The sequence below is a fragment of the Meleagris gallopavo genome, chromosome 13 (genome assembly GCF_000146605.3).
Source record: "Meleagris gallopavo isolate NT-WF06-2002-E0010 breed Aviagen turkey brand Nicholas breeding stock chromosome 13, Turkey_5.1, whole genome shotgun sequence".
Lineage (NCBI taxonomy): Eukaryota > Metazoa > Chordata > Aves > Galliformes > Phasianidae > Meleagris > Meleagris gallopavo.
Window position 1 is genome coordinate 4,222,121 of NC_015023.2, and position 13,094 is coordinate 4,235,214.

Genomic DNA, 13,094 nt, shown 5'->3' on the forward strand with positions numbered 1-13,094 from the left:
AGCCTTTTTTTTACTTTTTTCTTTTTTTTTTTTTAAAAACGTTTAAAGTTTAAAACTAAGTTAAAAGAATGGTTATTTTTTTTAATGGTTCTAGTTTTGGAGGGTGGGAGTGGAGGAAATCATCTGAACATGGCTTGGAACAGCCGTCCTTGCCAGATGGAGAAGCATTTTCATTGAGCTCTCAGCTGAATTGGCTTTGGGTGGAAAGTCTATGCAGTCTCCAAACCCAAATATGGCTGAATAAGAGCTGAAAAAGAGCTATTGTGGGAGTTTTATTCTGATGTTTTTAGCTCTTTCTTCTTCTTAGTCTAAATGGTATGAATGTGTTTGGTTTTTTTTCCTAGACCTGAATGAATATCAGCCATGATAGATACCCCATTTCAATTGCAACAAGACTATAAGTCCTCAAATACTCTCATTCAGAGTGACTGTCTGTGTACAGGCATTGATTATTAGGTTTTGGAGGAGGTCTTTGGCACAGTAAAGTGTATCATTCTGTCATCATCAGGGGCTAAATTACAAGAATTTGGCTTAGCCCACAGAAGAGTGTTTTAGCTAAGTTACATTAGCAGAGGTAGTCATTGAGTCTCATGCTGTTATGTCAAGATCTTACATTCTAAGGTGCATTCTAAACTTTTTGGGCACACGCTTTTCACTGGGGAAAAAAGAATAGCTATAGAAACAAAATCCCATGGAAAGTGTCTTTTTGTTTCCCCACCGATCTCACAAAGTCATAACTGAAGTATCTCGTGGAGGTAGCAAGATATCAGTTGAAAACAGGTAAAAGGAAATATGTTTTACACGGTGAGTGGTGAACTTCTGGAACTTGATGCCAAGGGAATTTTTAGAGGCAGGCAGCATCAGTGGGCTCAGAAAGGGATTAGACAGATTCATGGAAAACAGCTCAATAAACAGATAATAATAAACAGGTCAATAAACAGCTAAAAAAAATACCACAGCTTTGAGTCATGAAGGGCACTAACTTTCTGTGTATCTAGAATTGAGGTGTTTAGACTCTACCTTGTTAAGAAAATGAAGAGATGCTCAGAATTTCTTTTTAAAGGATATAAATGGTATTTCTAAGCTTCACATTTCCTGCTGGTGTGGGTAATGAAAACGCTTCATGGGTTTAGACTACTGAGCTAAACCAGTGCCTCCTTCTTTTCTCTTATCTTTGATTTCCCATAGAAAGAACATTGCACTGTGTTTGGGAAACAGTAGAGAACAGCTATTTTAACAGTTAAGTATTAGAAGGAGGGAGGAAGAAAAGGTCTGTTTGTACAGGGGTCAAAGTGAAAGATTACTGTCAGTTGCTTTTTTACCTGAAATCTGTAAGGGAGTAAATGACTGTGTTTGTGAGAGTTCCTAAATGAATGATTCACTAAAAATGTTGAGATCTCTAAAGCTCAGTTGGTCTGTGACAATGCTACATTCTCAAAAATATTTTCAAGTCCAGAAGCATATTGAAAGTGTGCCTCTAATTGAGACAGTCTAGGACTTTCCTGAGTATCAGAGGACCCCACCGCAGTATATGTGACATCTGTGCTCAGACACTTCTCTCTCCATTTCCCAGACCCCAAGCCCTCCAATAAAAGAAAAAAAAAAAAAAAAGAATGCTGGGTAGGGCAGCAGAGTATATGTTGTCTATATTGCTTAATGCATTTTTAAAAGATGATGTCAACATTAATTACTAAAATGATGTACTTGCCAGCAGAATAATGCACAATATTCACCACCTCACTTCCATGTGTAGGCCATTAATTAATGTCTTTACAAAATGAACCTTGTAAGTAACAATTTGGTCTTGATTCCTGTAAAGTGATTTTGAAAAACAGTGTTCATATTGAAACAACAGACTTGCTAGGTGCCCTTCAGTGAAACGCTCAGTGTAGGTTGCTTGTATTCTGGAGTGCTGTTTTTCCTGCACAAGGTAAGAGAATGCCATCTAAAAGATTGTCCATGCTCCTTTCTCACACAGTGAATGTAGAGATCTTGAGAGGATTTCTTTTTTTTTTTTTAAGGGCAGGTGCCTTATCTGTAGGTAGGTGAAGTGCTGGAGCAACTCCCAGTAGGTGAGATGGAAGACGTCCCTAAAAAAGAGAAAAAAAAAAAAAAAGCTGCAATAAGAACAGTAACCTATATTGTAATCTGAAAGATGAGTGTCTCTAGCCAATACTAGCTGTATTTATTTACAAATTATGTTTTCCTCATCTGCTGTTCTTTTTGTACCTATAGAATGACTCAATCTGCCTGAGATTCCAAGAGCATTGAGCAAACCTGTTTTCTGATAAAAAACCCACTTCAGTTTTCTGTTTAGCTAGTGAAAAAGAACTTGTAAGTAATAGTTTATAACATACCAGTGACCAAAGATGCTCTGTTTTATAGAAACATTAAACTTGATAGAAAGAAAAACATTTCTGATCATCTCATACAAGCCGTGCTGATATTTAACAGTCCTAATTTAAGTAGGTGTTTAAGCCTGTGCTTAGTTTTAGGCAAATTTAGGTGTAAATTATATGCAGAGTGGTAGAGTTGGAGTCAGTGGGTATGTGATGAGGATGGAATAGCAATATTAATGTGGCTATTGTATGGGATAATCAAGTAGAATGAATACGTTTTTCATTGCAAGTATTTATTAAACTGTCTTCTATCCTGTGTATGAAGTCTTCCAAACCAGTGATCTCTTGACTCTCACCTATGCAAGCCCCCTCAAGAGTTCTCAAAGGTGCATGGTCCCAAAAGAGACAATATTATTTAGGATAGATACACCAGCATACTGACAGTTCCTGGGACATCCTGTATGATAACAAGTAAGCCCAGTGATAATGTTGAAAATGATTGATAAGTAGAAATTGTTATGGAAACATTTTGAGGAAAAATATATACGTATTTTTGATGACATTCAATATTAGTTGCTTCATATAATGAGCAACTAACAGTATGGAAAAATGCATATTTTTTATGACCATTTTTGCCAAGGGCTTGTATTATAAACTTCTGGGTCTATCTAAACTTCCTGTATATTTTTCCTTCATTTAGGGAAGATGCAGAGCTGACTGCAGGATGGGTTATAAAATAAAAGTGTTTATGTTCATTCTGCAGGAAGGTTACTCCTCGTTATTATATAATTTCTGATTTGAGTAGACATGGCTACAGCTGAGCAGAAGTATTTAGCACATTTCGTGTGTCAAGCCTGGAAGTCTTAGAATTAGCCATACCAGGCTTTTCTACTGCTATGCATTGGAAAAACCAGTTCCCTTTTTTCTTCAGAGATGATTCTGTTGAGAGATTTTGTCCCCTCCTGTGGACACAGAGCATTGCGTCTGCTCCTTCGTTCTTCTGGAGATGACGCGTGCTTACCTACAATATGAAGTAGATTAGTCAGTCTGAATCCAATCAGAGCTTGCTGTATAAAGCAAATCCAAAGAAAAGCAAATCCAAAGTAAAGCAACGGTTTTCAATGATTAGTTTTAGTCTCTAAAGAAATTAGGAAAATAATTGCCGTTAGGAATAATTCCAGTGCATTGTTGTTTTATTACTGATTTTTTTTTTCTGTCTTGCATTAGAGCCTCTGATCGATTCCTTTCTATTGCATAGATGTGTCCCAAAATGCACCAAGTTGATGATGGCAGTACCACTAGAGGAAGAACGTTGTCAGTGAAATAATGCATGAAGATCTGGAAACTCCTGGGGAGATCTTTTTGCCATTTGAACTTTTATTTTTGTATTCATTCATAAAACTTTACAGAGCCAATCAGTAAGGTGTAAAATAGGGCTCCCCGTTCTCCCTGTATTCCATCTTCATGTTTCATTTCTAGTCAGTACTGCTGCGAAGAAATTTGTTTTGAGTAGGGAAAAGAAGTGCAGAAGTCTTGTTGGAGTAAGCAAGAAAAAATCTGGAATAGTGTGTAGTTAAATATTGTGTGGCTTATAGTGAAATTCCATGTGGGTGAATTTTATTTTAGTTTTTTCCAAATGTTTTGTGTATTGTAGTTTAGAATTCAGTGTTGTTTGCTTTTAGTTCAGATTGTTTTCAGTTACTGGAAAGTAATTTTCCAGGGAAAAAACGTTTAACCAGCCTCAATTTTTTGTGTTTAATTTCCAAGAGTGCAATGAAAGATAAAGGGTAAGGATAAATTAAGTCTTAGCACGTATATGATGTGCGGTTGTTGTTTGCAGCACTATGCTCTACAGATCTGTGAATTCAAGTTCTGCCCAGAGATCATACGTCGATATAAATGGTTGTCAGTAACTCAATATAGGCTTGAACCAAAATTCATTAAGAGTGTTGGACTTTGACGAAGTTGGTTTTGTTTTGGGTCCATCATGCATTTTTTTAAAGCTTACATCTCTTGCTGTCTTAAAGCTTAGTATCTCTGCATATCATGGAATCCTGGTCACCTTGTGATTATTTTTTATTATTTTTGCCAGCCTCTATTCTATTGTATGTTCAATAGGACTTCTATAACAAAGAGGCCCTAGGGAGAAGTCTTATAGCTTGTAATGAAAAATTTAACTCAGGTGTTTTAATGAAAATCTGCCAAAAGAAACTGCAGTTTGAAATATCTGATTTTCTGAACCCAGGCAAAAGACCGCAGAACCTAGCAATAAATACTGATCCAACAGCCAGACTACCAATTGTCAGCTGCTGTATCTGTCTCTGTAGTAGTTCCTGCCTCACAGCACGTGGGAAGCGATATATTAGTTTAGCCCTAATGAAACCAGTGAAATATATCTTCCACTGAAAGCTGTAGTAAGTTTACATCACGTTTGCCAAGAGCATGTACACTAAAAATTACTGTGAATCAGTTAACTTGTGCTAACATGTTACTCTGATAAGTTGTTGTGAACCAATTTTCTGATCTTCCGTATCTGTGAATGTTATGCTGAATTTTACTTAACTTTATGTGGTTGTATTTGAGATGAGGGAATTCAGTCTCTTGCTGTTTGTTATTAGCTATAAGAGCTCAAATGAGATCAGAGCTCCCTTGTGTTAGCGGTAGTTCAGCCAGGGGCTTGGGATGTTATTTCAGTAACTTCATCGTTTTGATTTAAAAACGGAGGGGAAAAAATAGTTGCTGCTGAGTAAGAGGGGTTTCGTGATCCAAGCTCGTTCCCAGTTAGTGCAGGTTTTTGAAAACAATCACTTTAAAGCAGTTTTTCCCCATTTCTTTCTTTCAAGAGCAGTGCATTATAACTGGTATATTTGTCATGAGTTTTGCAACAGAGATCTGAAAGTCAGCTTTGCTGCTCTGACACCATGAGAATATTTTAAACATGTTGAAGCAAAGTCAGTATTGTAAGAGGAAATGTGAATAATTGTGTGCTTTGAGAGAGAGATGACTTTTTCTTTGAATTTTTATTCTTGGTTAAGAAATTTACTTCTTTATGAAACTAAGTTGTGTAAGAGAAGACTCAAATTAGTGATGTTGGAAGTAAAGCATGTTTTCCTAATGTGTTTGCAGAACTATTCAGGACCAGCTGAACCTTCTATGAATGTGGCCTTAAGGACAGGAGGACCTTTGGTTTCATTTGCATAAGTTCCATTTGTCCAGGCCCAGTTTTCAAACTCAATCAACTTTTGTGAAGCATTTCGAAATTTCTAATTGAATTGACTAAGTGCTCACATATAGGATACTTATTTTTTTTACATTTCTTTTTGAAATTATTAGATCTTTTCATATTTTCTATCAAAGATACTATTGAGCACATGCAAGTATTGATGTGACTAATACTTTATATTTTAGAGGTTAATAGAGACACTTTCTTTCAGACTCTTTGGTTAGAAGACCAAAAAGTTTAACTTTATCAAAGTAGGGCATCTGGTGAGTGTTGAGGGAGGGGGATTTTAATACAAAAGTGTTGTAATTCCAGAAAATTGGAGAAAAACACTTAGCACAATGAAGTATGGCTCCCAAGTGAGAATCCTTTTTAATTTATTTTTATTTTTACTTTTAATTGTGGGAGAAAAGTAGATATTTGAGGCTACAAAAAGGCATATCTCTGAACATTAGCTGGAGATCTCTTCCTCATGGCTGGAAAGGGAGCTGATCAGTCAGTTTGGGTCTCAGCCTGGGGATGGGAATAATTCTCAGAGCACAAGACTGGGAGCTGGGAATTTGTAGCATGCCTTGCATTGTTTCACATTGCCTTCTACCTTGCCACAAGGTGCTAGTCAAAATTTCTAGAATGGTGGTTCAGCTTAGATTACCCATTTGGGAAAGGTTCAACTGCTTTATAAATTAAACCATACATGATCAGTTTTGAGAAATCTAGCGTTAACAGGCTGCCAGTTTCCCAGTCTGATAAATAACAATAATAGTGGTGACCAAGTGTGCAGGTCAGCTGAGCTATAAGTGTACAGTCTTGAGGACTTAGGCTCTCCTTCGAGAATTTCAGACAGAAGCTTCTATTAAAGTGCAAAGTATTGTTATTATCTTTGTCCTTTATACATTTTTAAATAGTACATGATAATCATCTCTGTGAACTCTTAACTATTCATAAAGGTGACTGTCAGTTAGAGTCCTGAGCCAGTACTCCAGGTCCAAATATTTAAAATGATAGATCATGTTGTAACCTTCTGAAAATTATTCATTATCTTATGTAGGAGGAGTTTCCTTGTAAAAGGTAGGCTTTGTAAATGAGTGATAAGTGGGGCATTTAATTGTTCTGTTGGAATAATAACATCCAAGCATAGAAGAGAAACTTTGCCAATTGAAAGTGCTCTTGGAGGTCTACCTCTTGGAGGCAGGGAAGATGCAGGGAGGTCGGACTCTGCATCTTCATTCTGCCTCGTGTATCGCTATTGGATTGTGACAAGGCAGTGTCTCCTTATGGGGCCCTGTGTTGTCTCAGGTTATGTCCTTTTATGTCCTTTCCACTCCCCTGAAAGAAAGCTCAAGAAAGTATATGAAATTACAGTGAGGTAGAGGAATACTTTCCCAGAAACACAAAAGTTATGAGAATTTAATACCAGCGTAGTTTGTGGCTTGACAGAGCAACTGCCTAGTTAGTTGAATATGCATAAACCTCTCTCTTGCTAAGGACTTTCCAAACTTTTGCTATTGGATGTCCTTTGGCACTTTTTCTTTCCTTTGATTTTAACCAGAATTTCCTGGATTTAAAAAGCAAAACAGCAGGACTTTCCTATGAAAGCTTTGATCAGAGCTGGCATACGTTGATAATTAATATGTGAATTAGGTGTCCAGTTTTGACCTCTTGCTTATCAGCAATGAATTCAAATCCACGTGCTTCTCAGTGGACAGCAGATGAATGCAATCACAAGCACTAAGATCCTCACGTGTAAGAGACAGAGTGAAGGTGATAAATCTGGGCAGCATTCTTCTCCTCATAGTGGAGAGGCTGTAGGGTCTCTGCACATTTTCCCAAGGGCTTGCCAATGTGAGAGCATTGCCTGTTGTTGCATTTTGGTGTTCAGCAGGCCTTGCCACTCTGGGAAGAGCAGCCTGTACTTATATGCACCAGCAGGCTCGCATTGTTTCAGAGAATTTCATTCATGCAGATTGAGGGAGATGCTGGACTCTTAGTTTATTTTAGCCTTTTGGTATGCAGAGTATTCTTTGTTAATCTTCCTTATTTATTTAAATGTTAATTGGTCCTTGTTAATTTTGTTTTCTGTGCTGAAAGCCAAGGTCAACAATGAGTCCTTCCATGTTAGCTCTTAGCCTGATTACAAGGTAATATAATGCATCTTGGAAAAAAAGTAACAAGAAGCTTTCCCTCTGTTTTTAATGTAACCTTTGTGCTAGGTAGAGGTTTGGAGGTTGAAAGAGAGAGAGAAAATGTATGTTCAACGCAAACTGAAGGGTTTTATTGATTGAAAGGGACTGTTAAGTTAAAAGACAGTTGTTGTGAAAGCAAAATATCACTTGACCCCAAAGAGACGGGCAATTGCAGCCCTGGGGTAAGGTATAACAACAACACTGGTTTGGGTATGAGAATGCTAAAATGAGACAGATTTTCCCTTTCCCTGTTTGCATTTCCAACTTTCAGACTGCTGTTTTTGTTACTCTAAGTGCAGTCTCTTCTGAAAACTCCCTCGTTTTTGGCTGGAATGGCCATTTTATGACATAAAAGTAACATTTTTTTTTCTTTCCTAAAACAGATTCTGTTCCATGGGGCAAAACAAACAGAGCTATCACAACACTTTAAATAGTAATCAAATATGTTTTTCTATTTGTATTCAAAAAGGTAGAGAGGTAACTTGACAAGATGAAAGAAGGAACCAGATTTGTGTATTCCCCCCTTTCTCCATAACAGGTATAGAGTTTTAGAAAAGACTTCAAGGCAAAAAGAAAAAAGCATAGAATATACTGTTATGGTGTTATTTTTGTCTTTCATTTTTATGACAACTTATTTGTACTTAAAGGAATCTTTCCAAAGAGTTAAGAAGCATCATTAAATAAAGACTGTGAAATGTGCAATATGGCTTATTTATTTAAATGTTAATTGGTCCAACGAACACTTCTAATTAGCTCTATATTTGCTTAGCAAAAAGTTTTACAAATTCCAATTGTGAAAAGGAGCTATTTTGAGCTGGTAAGCATGTTGCAGAATCAGCTATGATTTTTCTATAGTTCTCAGCCCTTGAAGGCACAATTTAATTTTTCATGTATGCATACTAGCAACGGTAAACACTTGCGAGTGTAAAGAACCTTCTTTAATTAGCTGCACAACAATTAAAGGATTCACAAACTAAATTGAACCCTGTCTCTGTGCTTACTAGCTGAATTCTACCACCTGTCACAACAGCACTTTGTTCAATCTGTTATGCAAAATCATTATAGCAATATAGCTGAGGAAAAAAAAAGAGAAAACAGCAATTATTTCTTACTTTTCTCTTGAATGGGTTATTTTGGGTTATACTGATGTCAGGTTCATTGAAGCTAACCTTTTGAAATCTGTAACAGCATAATACATATATGGCAGGCTTAGAATAGCTGGAAGAATATTTCGTTTTACCCTTTTTAAGAGCAAGTAAGGCGCATCCTTAAAGTATGGTACTTTCTCTGATCATTTGAAAAGAAAAGCCAACTGTGCTAGCTCCTGCAGCAGCCTGTTATTTTCTTCATCAGACAAAAAAAATGACCAACATCTAATAGTACAACATACTCTTTTATTATTAAAGCTTGTAAACCGATGTGAAAAGTAGTTTTAAAAACACCACTGACTTTGTAAAGTCGGGAAGAGTGGCACTTCTATATTCTTGCCTTCTGACATTTGTCATTATTCTTCAGCTCTCAAAGGTATGATAGTTGATAAAATAAAAATCTGACTGAGCTCTATTTATTTACTTATGGGCTAACTTTATTTTTCCAGAAGCGGTTGGAGATGATGTTTTATATCTGTGCAGAAGAGCCCCATCTCTTTCCCATTTCTGTTGCAGCCGTTCTCACTGGTGGGCATGCAGGGCGGGCCGTACAGGGGCATGGCAAGTCCTCACGGTCCCCATATGATGGGAGTCAGCCCGCTGATGCCTGCAGGCCCAGCTCTGCACATCCTGAACCTTGGGCACCATTTAAGCTGCTTTGGTTTCTTGTCGGGGTGGTGGCCCTCCTCAGTCATCTTCCTGTTGATTAAGGAGAGGGAATAGGTGTGAGTCTGAACCCGTTCCCAGCTATTGTAGGAGGCTGAGTTCTGGTGGGAGGTGGACCGGGGCGGGGGACGAGGCCTGCGGCCATGGCTTTGGTTACCTGCCCTCTGCTCCTGGTGTAGCTGCCTGCAGGGAGCCCTGTGCTGTGTCCCGGAGTGCCGATACAATTTTCAGATTCCAGTTAAAATTCCCAGTGAATCCAGCGGTGAGTTCGTTGTGTAACGAGCGTGAGGCCGCGTTTGGCGAGAAGAAGAGCTGTTTACGTTTCTCTTTGTTGTGCCACGACAGCTGACAGGAATGTTCCCATCGCTGCCAGCTTTCATGCAGGAGAGGTACAGGTACGTTTTGTGCGTGCACCGCCACAGCTGAGGAGCTGAAAGTTAAGCTGCCTGCTGACAGTTTCCTGAAATCATATCAATAACATATTGTTAGCCCTTGTGATTGAAGCTAAAAGAGGCTGCTGTTGGATAAAGGATACACGATACGAGTATTTCATAAGCGAGAGATATAACTGAATAACTCTGCTCATTCAAAGTACTTACATTTTTTAGAGTATAATTTTTATACCATTGTCCTTTTAGAATATTTTTGGAAAATCTGGGAAGAGAACAAAGAAGTCCTTTAGAAAGAGTGGTTTCTTCTTTTTTTTTTTTTTTGTAAAAAAATGTCACTAGAAAAATAAAAGTCAACAACGAAAAGCTGAGCAAGGACTTAATTTTTGTTACTTAAAAGTAATAATAATGTTACTTAAAAATAGTAATTAAAAAAGAAAGAAGGAAGCCTGATACTTTGATTAAATATGGCTTGAATTCTGAGGTAGTTTCGCAGTTAAAGTATGAGAAGCCTCATTTGCTGCACGTCCCCCTCACAGTTTCTCATATCAAATAAGAATAGCTGGCCTATTCTGAGATAGAAAGTAAGAGAGAAAAAAAATCAGATGTAGCATCAATGTATTTGTAAGTAGAGGTGCACAGCACAGGGAGTAAGTGCAGCAGGAAAACAAATTTCTGTTCAGGCAGCTGAAGCAGTGCCGTTATTGTGTGTGGGAACTCCTGAATGTTCTCAGTGCTGGGGCTGTTGGTGCTCAGTCCCAAATCCTGGGGCTGCTGTCAGTCATGGGAAGGAGCTTGCTCAGGGCTGCACCAGGCCAGCACAGCCAGTTAAGGATATATCACAGCCAGCAGAGACCATCTCCCAGCTGACTTTGCAACCGTAATTGAACTTGCCAGTGTCTGTCATGCTGTGATTGCATTTATCAGACTTCCTTTGTCAGCTTGGTTGCCACTCACCTATCGGCTGTGATAGGTTGTCTTCCTAGTCGCGGGCTCACAACATTGCAATTAACATCAAAATTATTTAAAGGATTTTTGTCCTGCAGATAGCATTGAAATATGTTATTGTATTTTTATAACATTCCTCCTCCCCCGTATTCATCTTTGTGCTCTGTGTCTGCCAAGTTTCCAGTGCCCTTTTTATTAATGATCAAAATGATTGTGCCCAGATAAAACAGGGGTGCCCAAAGCATGCTCAGGGCTAAGCTTGCTGGGATCCTAAGGTCATGCTGCTGTTGCATTGAAGCATACGTACCATCTTACCGCAATCAGTGCTTGCATCTCTGCTTCCTTTGATACTAGCACTGCGTGACCGCACTGTTCCTGTACTTGATCTTGCAGCACAATGGTGGGAGGAAATTCCCTGTTCATGTATCTGCTCGTACCTCACTGGATTGAACAGTACTGTGAAGATGCAACCCTTTTTTATGGTCACTTATCTGTCATCATTTGCACTTCCTTGGCTTAAGCATGGAACAATTACAACTGTTTTGCACCATTATCTGGGGAAGAGGCAGCATTATTGTGCTGCAGAACAATCTGTCGTAGATAGGTAGGGAGAATTTAAAGAGCAGCAGGGAAAATACAGGGATATATCCCCAGATCAATTGTTTTTTGTATAGGTTGTCCTGTTTGGGACTGTTTTTCTGCTCAAGAAGTCATCAGAAACAAACAACAAAAAAACTAGAATGATTAGAAGAACTGATTGGAACTACTTTTTCTGTTCTATGAAATTACATTCTGAAGAACAGCTTGTTTTGTGCATATTTCCTGACCTTTGTTTAGATACGATTACAAGTTATAGAATCAGGCTGATGTGTTGTTGTGGTGCACAATGACTGCTACCGTACCCTTCAAGTCTGAACCACATCTTGGTATGAAAGCATCTTGCAAGGTGCTAGATGGCTTCCTGAATTACCAAACCTGTGCTTCTGCCCAGGCCAGTGATCAATTAGTAAAGTTAAATAGCAGCAGTCATCATATATCAGTGAAAGCGTGCACAGACCAGGCCACTGAGGGATAAAAGACATTTGTACTTATGATGTTTTATTTTTCTTGACTGGTAATGAAGTATATTTTTTCTGTCCTTATTCTAAGCTTGTATTGAGTTTCCTCATCTATTTTGTTCCATTTAATTCTTCAAGGAGTTGCTCTTTCTGCTTTTTCTGGAGAGCATAAAGTATCTGAGTAATGCTCACTTTCTTTCTCATTCTTCCCCCTGCTTCCCAACATCTTCACCTTTTTCAGTTTCATCTTTCACCCCACTAAACTGAGGCTTTCTCAAAATTTTCATTTTCCTGAAAATTAGTATTAACAATAGCTAATTAAAATCACCTTTATGTAAGAATGATTGTTGCCCTCTAAGTTACTACCTTTTTTTCTTTTCTTTTTTTGCAACAATGTCCAGGTGCTACAGGGAGAAGGAAAATAAATCAATTGGGATGAGGGAAGAAAGGGTAGAAGGCAGAAGCTAGAGGTAGAAGGGATTAACAGTTGAGAATCTCAGTCATTAGCCTCAAAAGTAACCCTACACTATATTTAAAGAAAAAAAATTATGCTGACAAATTTGTCATGAGTTAAAAACAACAGTCCTCATCATTCAATTACATTTGGTAAAAGAAAGCTGTCTAGAATACTGGACTTAGTAATGGCAGTCAAAAGTTCTGGATGCTGTCCCTAGCTGCTCTGCGAAGAATGTGCCATATATTTAAGTCAAGATACCTGGTGATCTTTTTCCTAAGTGAGATGTGGAAATGATCAGTTAGGAATACTCATTTCAGTGGTGCTGAAAGCTGGTCCCTTCCTGGCCTAGGAGCCTTGTGGTGCACTGGTATTGGGCAAATTACTTCTGATTTTTCAAGTGTTTGTATTTACATTGTGTTAAGCTATTGACTGTTTCTGCATTCAGCAAAGGAACGTGCAGAAGGTATCTTCCCTTCCTCACACTGTGCTGCTCACAGCATGCTCTGATGAGCCCAATGATGTTTGGAGCATTACGGAGTATGGGTTATGACCCAATGTCAATTACTGTTTGGGACGGTGTTGTGCTGCTGCAAAACTCTTCCCAGATGTGCAGTGTAGCTCTTTTTACTTTCTATGTATGTAAGGATGGAATAGGAGAGATTTTTTTCATGTTGGTTTGTCTTAAA